At 38.1% G+C, this 11,834-nt stretch overlaps 1 long non-coding RNA gene across 1 annotated transcript; it reads left to right on the top strand.

Annotated features, from left to right (window-relative positions):
- The first annotated feature begins 2,909 nt into the window (after positions 1–2,909).
- Positions 2,910–7,216, top strand: LOC137465197 (uncharacterized). The gene is made up of 3 exons (XR_010994590.1): positions 2,910–3,075; positions 5,128–5,181; positions 6,432–7,216. It is a non-coding gene; the product is annotated as an uncharacterized lncRNA (long non-coding RNA).
- The last annotated feature ends 4,618 nt before the right edge of the window (positions 7,217–11,834 follow it).

Below are 11,834 nucleotides of genomic sequence, written 5' to 3'. Positions count from 1 at the left end.
CACATCTGTTGTGTGATTCAGTGGTACAAGTCCAGTAGAGGGGTGCGGTGATTGCTTGTTACGACCTCAAGCAGTAAGAGCGCCAGCTAGCACTGCTTTGTGAGGACGTAACAAGCAATCACTGCAAGTGGCACCCCACGTTGGGCACCACTTGTGGCGGTTGTTTGTTACAACCTCAAGCAGTAAGAGTACCTGCTAGCACTGCTTTGTGAGGTTGTAGCCACCACGTGAACAGGCACTCCAGGGTTGTGGAGTGCCCTGGTGTAGGTAAGCAGCTTTGGTAGCTTCACGCTGAGAGGAAGTGAAAGGACAAGAGAAGGACAATTTGCCTGCAAAACTGAGAACTTTTATTCCCCCATGCATGGTCTGAGCAAATAGCCCTCAGCTTAATGCAAAGCAAAATGGTGATGGACAAAAGATTACAGCAGATTAAATAGGGGGTGGGTGGACAGGGGTGGAAACTTGTCTTGCCCTATGGGGTTAAGACGAGATAGGTTTTCACAACCAATGGTGAAATAACAGAGGTGGGTACAGCGTTCTGGGACAAAAAGAAATGCAAAGGTAGGGTGATTGACACAGAACTTTCTGTGAAGAAGAAGGGAGTTGTGGGAGGCGGTCCTGGGGAAGATCAGCTAGGGATGCCCTGGGAAACTACAGTGGTGTAAGGAAAAGCATTGCCCTGGGGTTCCTGCCTTCCCCCATGTCCATCATAAGTTGTACCCTCCCCTGTTAATGTCCATCAACCAGTTGTGCTATCCCCAGTTCTGGAAAGTTCGTTGTTCTATGTACTGTTATTGGTTCTCTCACTGAAACCACTCCTTCCCCTCTCTCCCATTGGTTTTCCCCAGATCACCCCATCTTATCTCATTGGTTCTTCTGTACCCTGACCCTGCCTTTCCTCCCTCTGTTAAAAACCCTGACCCCTCCTCTGGAAGGGGCTCTCAGAGTCAGCTCCCCTCTTGTGAGGTTGCCTCCCTGCTCTTTTCCTGCTTCCTCCTGCTGCCTCCTTCCTTTGCCGCACCTTCAATAAACCCACAAGAACAACAGTGTCCTCCTGTCATTTGGTGGATTGGATTTCTATGCTATCTGGGCTCCTGTTGATCGGACACCCCGACAAGGAGTGACAACCCCTGATTGACAGAACCATGTAAGGAGAAAGCCTGGGAGGAGTGAGAAGATTGACAGATAACTGTGGGTTCACGCAGCGGGAAATCTTGGAGTAAACAGCCTGGATCAAACTACTGTCAGGAAAAATAGGGGTACAAGGAACAAGACTAACTAACATTAATAAAATCCCTGACTAAACCGACCCAACCGACAACAGAGGGGCAAGTTTACATTTATGCCAACACTTGCAAGAGGAGTGATTTCTTGGTTTTTTGTCCAACAAAGATAAAAAGAGACTAAGCCATTTGGCATTCTGCTTCTGGCAGTCTTGCCTGCTCTCTGTGCCTTATTAAAAATTGTTACAGTAATTTTCCTGAGCTGGTTTCTTTGGAATTAAAAGGTGGGGGTATCATTATCCTTATTGTTTAAAGGACTTGATCTTTGCATGGAAATAACTGGTTTTGGTTAGCTGTGCTAAGCTCAGTGGACTGGAAAAAGTTTTCATTACTTGAGAAACTCTGACATTTCATCTCCTTTTCAAGTTGTTATGGAAACTCTGAGTATCAGATAGCTTTAGAGAATTAAAAGTATTTTGAATAAATAATGTCTAAATGCATAGTTCTGACATTATTTAGAACAAAATAGGCTATTTCAGGACAATATATATTTGAAACAGTTGTTTGAAGTTGAAAGTTTCACTTCCAAAAAATCCATACCCAACTTTTTGTTTGGCTCTCTGGAGATGGAATGAAAAATCAACAATTTTACGGAAATTGCCAACAATAATACTGTTTTAGGCAATGTGATTTTTTTGGAGAGAACATTCTTGAAGTGTTAATTTTCACCCAGCTTTTAATGTTGAAAATCCTTGGTGCTGACTGCCATGTTTTACTGAGCAGGTTTTTTACAGAGATAGTGCCCTCTGTGGCCCTCTTGGTGACACAGGGGAATAAATAATCTGTCAGTAAATGGATGATGGGGGATTCCTTTGGTAGAGGAGACCTTTTTTATCAGACTAACAACTTAGAATTAGGTGTTTCTCTAATCTGGAGAATAATCATGCTGTTGTTAGTCACATGCTGCAGCAAGAGCAGCTTATAGTCAGCGGTGGAAAGATGGTAGTATTACAGTATTTAGAAGTAAAAATGGTTAGAATAAAATATAGCACTTAGTTTTATTTTCTTGGAAGTTAGAGTCCATACCCAATGCTCTATGAGTTCATGAACAAAAGTTTATTTAAATCATTTCATATAGAATCTGAAGAAAGTTAACTGCTCTAAGACAGTGCTCCATCTGAGTTGGCCGATAGATTCTGTTGAGGATATACCCCAGGCAGAGTGCAGCGACAGCTCATCTTTCCTGATTGCAGTGTCTTGGCAGTGTTTGGTACTATGCTGCACAGGCATACAAGTTTATAATGAATCCAAATATCTTTGCACAGTGATGCATTGCACAACGTAGACATATTCCTAGATATGAAAGAAAAGTGGCGGAGTGATTTAAGATATTTAGTTGAGGTGTGGATTTTATTTAATTATATTTTTGCATTCTTTTCACTTCAGTCCACTCTGAAAGGCCAAAAATAAAAGAATAATACTTTCATCATCTGAGAAATTATCAAAAATAGCAGGTATATTCTGAAATTTTTTTCAGGGAATAATTGAAGAAAAGTTTGCTCTTAGTCAGTGATGATTTTGCTGGTTATAGTCTGATATCTACATCTCTGTTCTTGGGACAGAAAGAAAGAATTTTGGAGTTAACTTTTGCATTAGAATGAGCGATAAGATGTTGTGCTAGTGAAAAGATGTTCAGTGTTGTAAGCGAAATTTTTGTGTAGTTCATCTCACCCCAAAGGGGGCTCCCATATTGGCCAGGTGAAAGAAACCCTAGGCTGCATTGGTGGGATTATGACCCCCTCTGCCTTGACTATAGAGGGAAGATAAACAACTCAGTGTGGACATGTACATGGTAAGCACCTGAAATTAAGTGAAATGAATTTCACTTCTTTTGGTCTCTTATCTTCCATTTCCCTTTTCTATGTCCTCTGTTTTTTCTCTTCTCTTTTCCTTTGTGTGATTTTTTTTCATTTAATGTTTCTTTGTTACATGTTGCTTCCTTGGAAGTTCTTGAAGCTCTTTCTTCAGCTTTTTTAATAGTCAGAAAATTCTGTACTTCTCACATATTGACACTGTTTTCATGAGTGTCAAATACCACTGTAATGACAGCGGAATATCATTGGCCTTTGGCCAATGTCTTACTACAGTGCAAACAAATAGTTTCTTCTTTTAAGATGCATTGGACCTTTCTGACGGACCAGAGCAAGTTCCTCAACTATTGTTCTGCCATTTGTGCAAAAATGTAGTTCTAAGAAAATTACTATTTCCTTAATTGTGAGCGGGTTTTATACCTCTGCAGTTCAGGAGGGTTTTATAAGAGTGTGCAGAGAGAACCGTGGGTGAGGACAAAGTCCCTTTCCTAATATATTAAATGTAAACACAAAGAAGAGGTTGCAGAGCTGGAGTGTGGAATGTTGACATTAGTGCTTTTCAGCTGCTTGTGCCAAAGCTTTCCTTCCACTGAGTTTCCATTTCCCTTGCCAGGTGTGAAAAGAAAGCTGCAGCTAAAAATCTGCTGTGGTTTTAGTCAGTCTTGAAAGCTCAGTATAGAGCACATGTCCTTCTCCTAGGAAGTTCTCCTGGAACTGTTCCATGTTCCTGGGGCTACTGCAACCTCTTGGGGCAGGGGGATGAGGGCATGAGATCATTGGAGGCTCAGAAGGGGCAAAACCCCTCTACTTTAATACCACTGGCACAAAGTGGGAATGCCTTGCACTTTCTCAGGGGATGCCCTGGTGTTAGCAAAGGTGGTGTTCCTTTGCTATCACAATTTAGTGTGATATTATATCCAAGTACTTTGGGAGATCTGTGGGGATCCCTGGCATGGATACACTTTGCAGGGCACAGTTAGTCAGGGATGTGGTGAGAATTCCTGCATGCCTGTAATTTATAGAACTTGCAATGCCATCAGTGCATGCTGTCTTCTCCTCTCCCTGAGTCATTTCATGTGTGGTGGTGGGGCTTTGCTTGAGAGAGACCTGCTGCCTGAAGTTTAATTTCCTTCTTTTTCCTCCCCTTCCTTTGCTGCTGGTTGCTTTGCTGGAGACAGACTTTAAATGTATTCTGTGTTGTGATATTAAAGAACTTTTGCTACAGTCATCGCTGTTATTTCAGTAAACACTTTCCATGGGAACAGACACTGTAGCAGAACATTAATGACAAATAGCCCACATTCAGGTACTCTTAATACAATGGCCAATATGTATTTTACTTTGTGTTGGCCACGATGGATATTTCCCTGGAGCTGAACTGCCGAGGTGAAACTGAATAACAAGTCAAATTCTTCAGTTTGCTGGTTGTGAGATTAAATGAACAACATGTTTTGTTGTTGGATATTAGTACTGGGCAGTCCTGGTAGTACTGAACAATGTGAACAATTGTTTTTAACTCATGCTGAGGAGTGGTATGGTTAAGATCACCAGTTTCAGTCTTCTGCCTCAGACCAAAAAAGCAGATACATTTGGTAGGATTAGTTTCCTCTTAAAGGCATCTGACACCCCAAATGAAGCTGAAACTTTTGCCTTGGTGATTCCTTCTTTGATACTTTACCACAGTACAACTACATATCTTCTAATATAGCAAGAAGAATTGTAAGATAGAATGAACTATTTCTGTTTTCTTGTGGGATTTTATGAAAACTTCTCTGGATATATGAACTGTAGTATTTGACAGAAGGAATCCTCCAAATAGATTGTGATGCAGAACTTAGCCCCTGGCTTTAGCATTTGGAGGGAGGAGAGAATCATGTCAAAGAACTAGTGCTCACCATGTAGGGTGGGGAAAATCCACTGTCTTAGTCCAGCAACAAAGACAGCATCTCCTAAATACTACAGAGGAGACTGCACAAGTTAAAAATACCTCTCCATGTTTCCTCATGTCTTAAAATATTTGCTTCCCTCCACAGGAAATCTCTAAACAGTAACGTAAGAAAACTTTAGATGGAGGAGTTCAGACTTTGGTAGGAAATCCCACGGCCTGGTTAGAAAGGTAATGCTTGCTAATTACATGAGAAGGTATTTTGTTGGGTCTCAGCAGAACAACGGTGACCTAAAATTGATGTCTTGTAGTCTCTTAAAACGCATCTATTGCCCTCACCCTTCCTGCAAAATATTTCAGATCAGCTTACTTTAAAACAAACAAACCTGTCTTCTGAGTTGGGTACAATGTTGCCTTTTTTACTGCAGCTGGTTTGGCAGCATTAAGAGAACAGATACGAAAAAAAGTTAAAATCGTGGAGTCAATTTTCTGTTCCTATAAAGGAAAATAAAGTGATTAACCATTCTAATTCTTAAAAGGAGCCCTAGAGATACAAAAATGCATAGCACATGTGTTGGAAATATAAGTGTCTTCCTAGCTGGGATATGGTTTGGACATGGATGTGTAACATTTTCATAACAGCCGAGAGCTGCAGTTTAGAAATTATTTCATGATAGTTTAACAAGAAGGAAAGCCGACTTCCCCTGCCTCTGAACTGTGTGCCAGATTCTCTAAGGATGGGGTATACACTTTTCCTTACCCAAGGCAGCTAGAGCTGTGCTCAGTACCCTTTGCTGGCTTGCTTCCTGCTGTACCTGGGAGTGGAGACCCCACAGCAGCCCCATCACTGTCATACCAGTATTGCAACTGTTCTTAGTTGGTTGCTGCAACCAACAAAGTTGGAAGTGCTTAGCTGGCTGCTGCAAGCTGGATTTTCCCAAAAGCTGGGAAGTTGAATCATTGAACAACTGGGTCATTTTCTCTCTTGGACATAGCTAGTATGAGGAGAAGAGTTAGGTTATAGGAAACAATCTACTGAAAAGCTCTAATTTCTTACAAGACTTTTGACCCTGAGAAAGCAAAGTAGGAAAATTTGGAAAATCCCCTAAGTACCAATGGGAATACACAAGGTCTATCAACCAAATGAATGTTAGTCGTTTGTTGGAGATGTAGTGAGTGGGCGATAAGCTAAACAGGAATTATTGATTATTGTGTTCTCCCAATACATTTTAAAACTGGTTTTCTGCAGCTGTGTAATAAAAGTATTTTCAACTTACTTTTTAAGATAGTGATGCCCATTTTGTTTGCAAAATAATACTCAGCAAGGTATAAATAATGACACCTTAAAATGATGTTGGAAAGAATGTATTACTTTTATAAAAGAGAGAATATGTAATTAAAAACTTGACTATATAGTTCAAAGTTTTCCACAGAATATTTCTTTCTGTGCAGAAGAAAGGCCTCTCCAAGGCTTAATCAGGATTCTTTTGCAAACAAAGCTGATGTCTGTCAAACTGCTGTCTCATTTATTGAACAATCTAGAAAATGTGTAATTGACAAAGCATAGAATAGCAGGAAGACAAAGGATGACCTAGCAGTTATGACAACTCCATGATGGCCCGGAGCATCTCTGCATTGCAGTGACTTGGCAAGGCTTCAGGAAATTGAAGAAAGGGAAATGCCAGAGTGCTTAAATAACAATTGTGTTAACAATTCCATCATTGGAGCAGTCAGATTTTTTCTGTTCCAGTTTTTCTGGAGCCATATGTTCCTCTACATAAATAGAGTAAAACTTCACTCATTAGAAACCTTCTGCAATTTTCCATTTGCTCTTAGCTAGATTTGCTTCTGATTACATAAATAAAGCAATGACTAAATCAATTTTCATGTATTTTTAATTTTCTTATCTGAACTATCTCCTTGAGCTTCATAATCAGTCTGCAGAGTTAGAAAGCTTTCTTATATACCTTTGGAAAAGTAGTATCTTAATGTTTTTCTCTAATGATCTTGGGGTTTCTAAGTTCTCATCCATAGGAGCCCACACATTTTAAAAGTTGTTTCCTTTCAATAATTTTAAGTGGATATTTGACAAAATTCACATTCTTTAACTCCCATACTAGCTAGAATGAAATACTAAAATAAAACAGGCTTTTTCAAAGTAAAGAGCATGCAGTGGTTTTCACGCTGTGGTTCAAGGGAGGAGTTGACCATTCCTGGATGTTACCAAAACAGGATGAATACTTCCTTAGAGCTGACTTTTGGACAATTTCTGTAAGATGGTGAGAGAAAGGTGCTGACTTTACTTGACTTTACTTTTCTTGAAGAATTTTAGAATGGAGAACTTGGAAGGGTTATTCCAGTATCCCTGTTTGAGGACTCTCTTGATGTCCAATCCTGATGCAGTGATCTCAAGGAAAAGTATTTCTTCCCACTTTTTTTTTTTTTTTAATTCTTCTTGAATAAAAAAACCTCTTGTTGAACAAATCTCCTCAATAAGATGAATCCTTTTTTTTCTGTACAAATGGAAGCACTACAAAATTACTACAAGACATCTTAATGGTAGACTTAAGTGGGCTCCTTTGTGTAGGCTGCTTATACATTTTTTTAATAATAACATCACTAATTTTCTATTCTGTCGACTTCTGTGTCTGTTAATCAAAGAAATCTAGCCCATTTTTCATCATCTTGGCTTTGCTTGATTTTTTTTGCATAGTGATCCCAGACCAACCATTCAGTGTCTCTTCCAGATGGACATTCAGCTATTATATATGGGTTTAGTTTATACATTAAGTCGTTTCCTTCATGGCCATTCAGCTGTGAATAGCATAGGATTGTGACAGGTAATCTTTACTTATATTTTCATCTGCAGGCTGCTTCGCTGTAAGCAGAGCTCCTCTAAGTAGTTCTGCTACATCAATCTGTGTGGTTTATTCAGATACAGATGACTTATAGCTTTGTTTTTTGCTATGAAGACTGAAATTCCCTGAGGGAAGGAGACTTCCGATTGCACTGCAGTCCTTCACAGGAGCTAGGTCCTTGTTCAGCCAACGGATCACAGGGATACTGCAGCTTCCCAGAGCGTACTTCCCAGGTCTTTTGGAGTGTCTGGTCCATACTGGGTAGGTAAGAGTAGCTCAGAGTACCTCAGAGGATTCACAGTCAGCATGAGGTAGTGCCTCTGTGAATCCTCGCATCTGTGCTGTGGGACTGTGCTTCAGCTGGGCCTCCACATACAGCCTGAATGCTCAAGGCTTTCTGCTCTAAGAGGAAATTTCAAGTCTCTGGAGCAAGTGCCTGTCCTGTCTAACAATTGTAATAATTTTGTCTAGAGAGAAGAATATTAAGAGAGATTTTAAAATGTGAATAAGGAAAAAAAAGAGTATAAAAATGCTAAATATTGAAGGAATTTTCATTGAACAAAATAATAAGAAGATGCAGGAGGAACCAGCTGTTTATTGTCTTAGAGAATCAGCATTCTGGGAGATGAAATTCTTCATAATGATACACTGATTACCATGATCTTCAAAAAGTACTTCTGCAGAGTCTTGCCATACTTGAAAAAATTACTGTAAGAAACATTTAATGACTTGTAAAAGGTTGTGAAGAAAAACGGGAAGTATCTTTGAGACTTAATGACTGCAGTAACTGGAAAACTTTATTCAAATAAAAATAGTGCCAAAATGACTAAACACTTTTTAAAATTAAGGTCAAGAATCATGTTAATTTCACTGAGGTCAACAAAAATATGGTGCAGCATATAAACACAAAAAAGTAATTAATGTTTTCACTTGCAATGATGCTATTTATCAATCAAGGTACTGAATCTGGTCAATGTTTTTGTGTTTAACTGTTCCTCAAATTTTCCATATGGAAAAAATACCTGTACATTTGCTAGATCTGCAGGAGACAAAATACAACTAATGTCATACTCATGAACTTCCTGTAGATCAGCACTTGATTCTGAATTAATTGCCCTGTGGCAACAATTTAACTTGGAAACCAAAGTCTAAGTGAGAAATCATAGAGGAGTGAGGGCTTGGGGTGTGAATTAATGTTCCTCCAGTCTAATTCTGGAAGTACTGTTACCTCACTATACATCTGCGTGAAGTGGAATTGAATACAGAAGACTCAGTTGCTGCCAGTTGTTCTTTCCCAGGTGTTCTTTCCCTCTGTTGATTATACAGGAGGCCAAGAGTAAATGTCTGAGATGTGGATGACTAGTTCATACCTGAAGTTAGATGAGCTTAGATCCATCCCATCCTAAAATTTGAGAGTGATATGTTCATTTGCATGGCATATATATATATATATATATAAAATATGGGTACACGTACATATATACATATAATACTTACGATTTTGTATGTTCATGTACCCTGTATGTATTATATAGATAAAATATGATTAATTATTAATTATACACATTATATACATGTAGATTTTATTTGTTGAGTATTTCCTATGCTATTAAAGAATCATGATTAAAATGTGTTGTCATTTGCGACCACAGCTGTCATGTATCATGCACAGCCAGTCCAAAATTGAAATATTTATTTTCTACTATACCCTTCCCCCTTTCAGTGATGAAGACATTTACAGATTTATCTGACAGATATGTAACCTCTCATCCTGTCTTCACGCTGAACCATAAACTTACCTGTGAGAATACATTTTTGTTTGTGACGGTGACAGCAATAGTGCCACTCTTTTATATTTGAATCCTCACCTTTTTGTGGAAAAGATGATACTAATATGATGAGTTTCTTCGCAAGTACCAGGGGACTTTCTTGGTTTATAGTAGCCAAATGTGAGGATTGCCCATGTTACAGAAGCTTTTTCATTTCTGGGGCTATAAAGGTAGAGTTGAGTATAGATTCCTGCAATGAAAAGTAACTTAAATTTGAAGGGAAATTAATATAAAGTAGATCAGTAGTTGAAAGGCTGAGTGAGGGTGGAAAATTTGGATTGTATTTTTCTGAACAGTTGCTTTCTTTTTTTTCTTTTAGTGCTTGCAGGAAAATTATGTGTTCCTTTCAGTAAATAATAGGGTGCCATTAGCTCCTAAATATGCATCTTTTTTTTACTGGAATATAATTAAATAACATTTTATCAGAGGAGTGCTCATGGCAAAGATGTACTCTGGGGCCTTTCCATAATTTATTTTTTCTTTCTTTTTTTTAGAATGCTGCCCTGCCATTGAACTCTGCCTGGCAGGCATAGCTCTGGTACGGGTAGGACAGCTTTCTATTTATTATTAGTATTATTGTTACAGCTGTTGGGCACAAAATAATGATTCTGTGGGGAAAAAAGAGGCAGAAGAGCAAACTCATTGGTCATTATCACTCAGGATGTGTCAAACAAGTTTTCTTTTGTATTGATTAAATTTTCAATTTTGTCTACCTGGGCACAAAGTAAATTAATTCCACAGAAGAACTATTGATTTGACATACAGTTGGAAAGAACAAAAGTTAAAGAGTTTCTTTCATTTTCTTGATTGCTTCTTCCCCCTAAGTTTTGGTTTGGCAGTGTATATAAGCAAAGCTATCTTACTGAGAATGAAGTTTCTTCCTGGAAAATGTGTTTCTTTCACTGCATTTAAACCTGCTGAGCTGATGTTTTAGGGGGTTATATTTACAAATGCTGTTTGGTCACATTCAGTTAAACCCTGTAGACTTGAGTTAAGGATTTGAGATAAAGTCTTTGGATCTGAAAATACAGGGCTTATTGAGAGAACACTTGCTAATACCTTGTTCGCTTTGTGATGGGTAATAAATGATATGACATAGTAAGCCCTACACAAGTCTCATAGTCCTTCTGTTTTTGAAAGAGGTTCTTTCTCCTCCAATTAAGGATTTATTAGCTGGAGCAAACATCACTGCGGAACACATTAACAGACTAGTGTTTTGGTGTTGGAAGGGGTTGTTCTGCACCTCTCTACAAAAGGTGGTGATTTACCTAATTCTAGTGTTTTTTTCCGCTGGTCTCTCTCTTTTTTCTACTGTATAAAAATATATCTGTTGTAATCATTTATAAGAATAGCCAGTTGCACTCAGGTATACCACCATAGTCAGTTACTTGCAAATTATGAAGTTTGCTTAATTAAGATATTATAAAGATTTTAATGTCAGTCGTTTTCTAATTCAAAGTTGCAGTTGTAAGGAAGTGATCTTAATACCTATAAATATTCTTGAACATGAGTATATAGATATGCAAAAAACCTAAAGCAGTTAAAAAATACTTTCCAATTTAAGATTTTTTCAGTGTTTTGTTTTATAGAGAATTGCAGAAAGTTTACATGCTTAAACCTAGATTCCTAGAACATATTTTGCACTAAAAATCCTGTGAGATTGATGTTCTTAAAATGCTTTCTTGGGGGAGAAAAATTTTTCCCAGCTGTTTTCTTTCTCATTATTTAATATGTGATCATAAATCTAGTAAATTTTTTGCCTGTTTGTTTTTTAGGGTTTTGTTTTTTGGTTTTTTGGCTTTAGGTTTTTTTTTTTTTTTTTTTTTTTTTTTTTTTTTTTTGGTTTTTTTTTTTGCAATTGACAAAATGAATTGCACTGAGCAATTTGTCAATTTTCCAGTTTTAATTGGAAGCTAATATTTGTAGAGAATGCTGGACTCACCATTTCCCCTTTTGCTCCACTGTAATAATAGGTAGCTGTTAACTTTACAAACCCTTAAATCTGACTACACTCACAGTATCATATGCAAGTTGAAAGAAAGCTTGCTATGTACTACTGGGCTTTTTTACATGCATCTTGATCTTCTCATGTGTAATAAGCAAGGACACTTGAAAAATGTATTTTAGAGGAGTACAAAATGCTCTGATGTTAGTCAGCATGTTGTTCC

This window comes from Anomalospiza imberbis, chromosome Z (genome assembly GCF_031753505.1).
Source record: "Anomalospiza imberbis isolate Cuckoo-Finch-1a 21T00152 chromosome Z, ASM3175350v1, whole genome shotgun sequence".
Taxonomy (NCBI): domain Eukaryota; kingdom Metazoa; phylum Chordata; class Aves; order Passeriformes; family Viduidae; genus Anomalospiza; species Anomalospiza imberbis.
The sequence above is the reverse complement of the archived record's forward strand: the minus strand, read 5'-3'. Positions and strand labels throughout refer to the sequence as shown.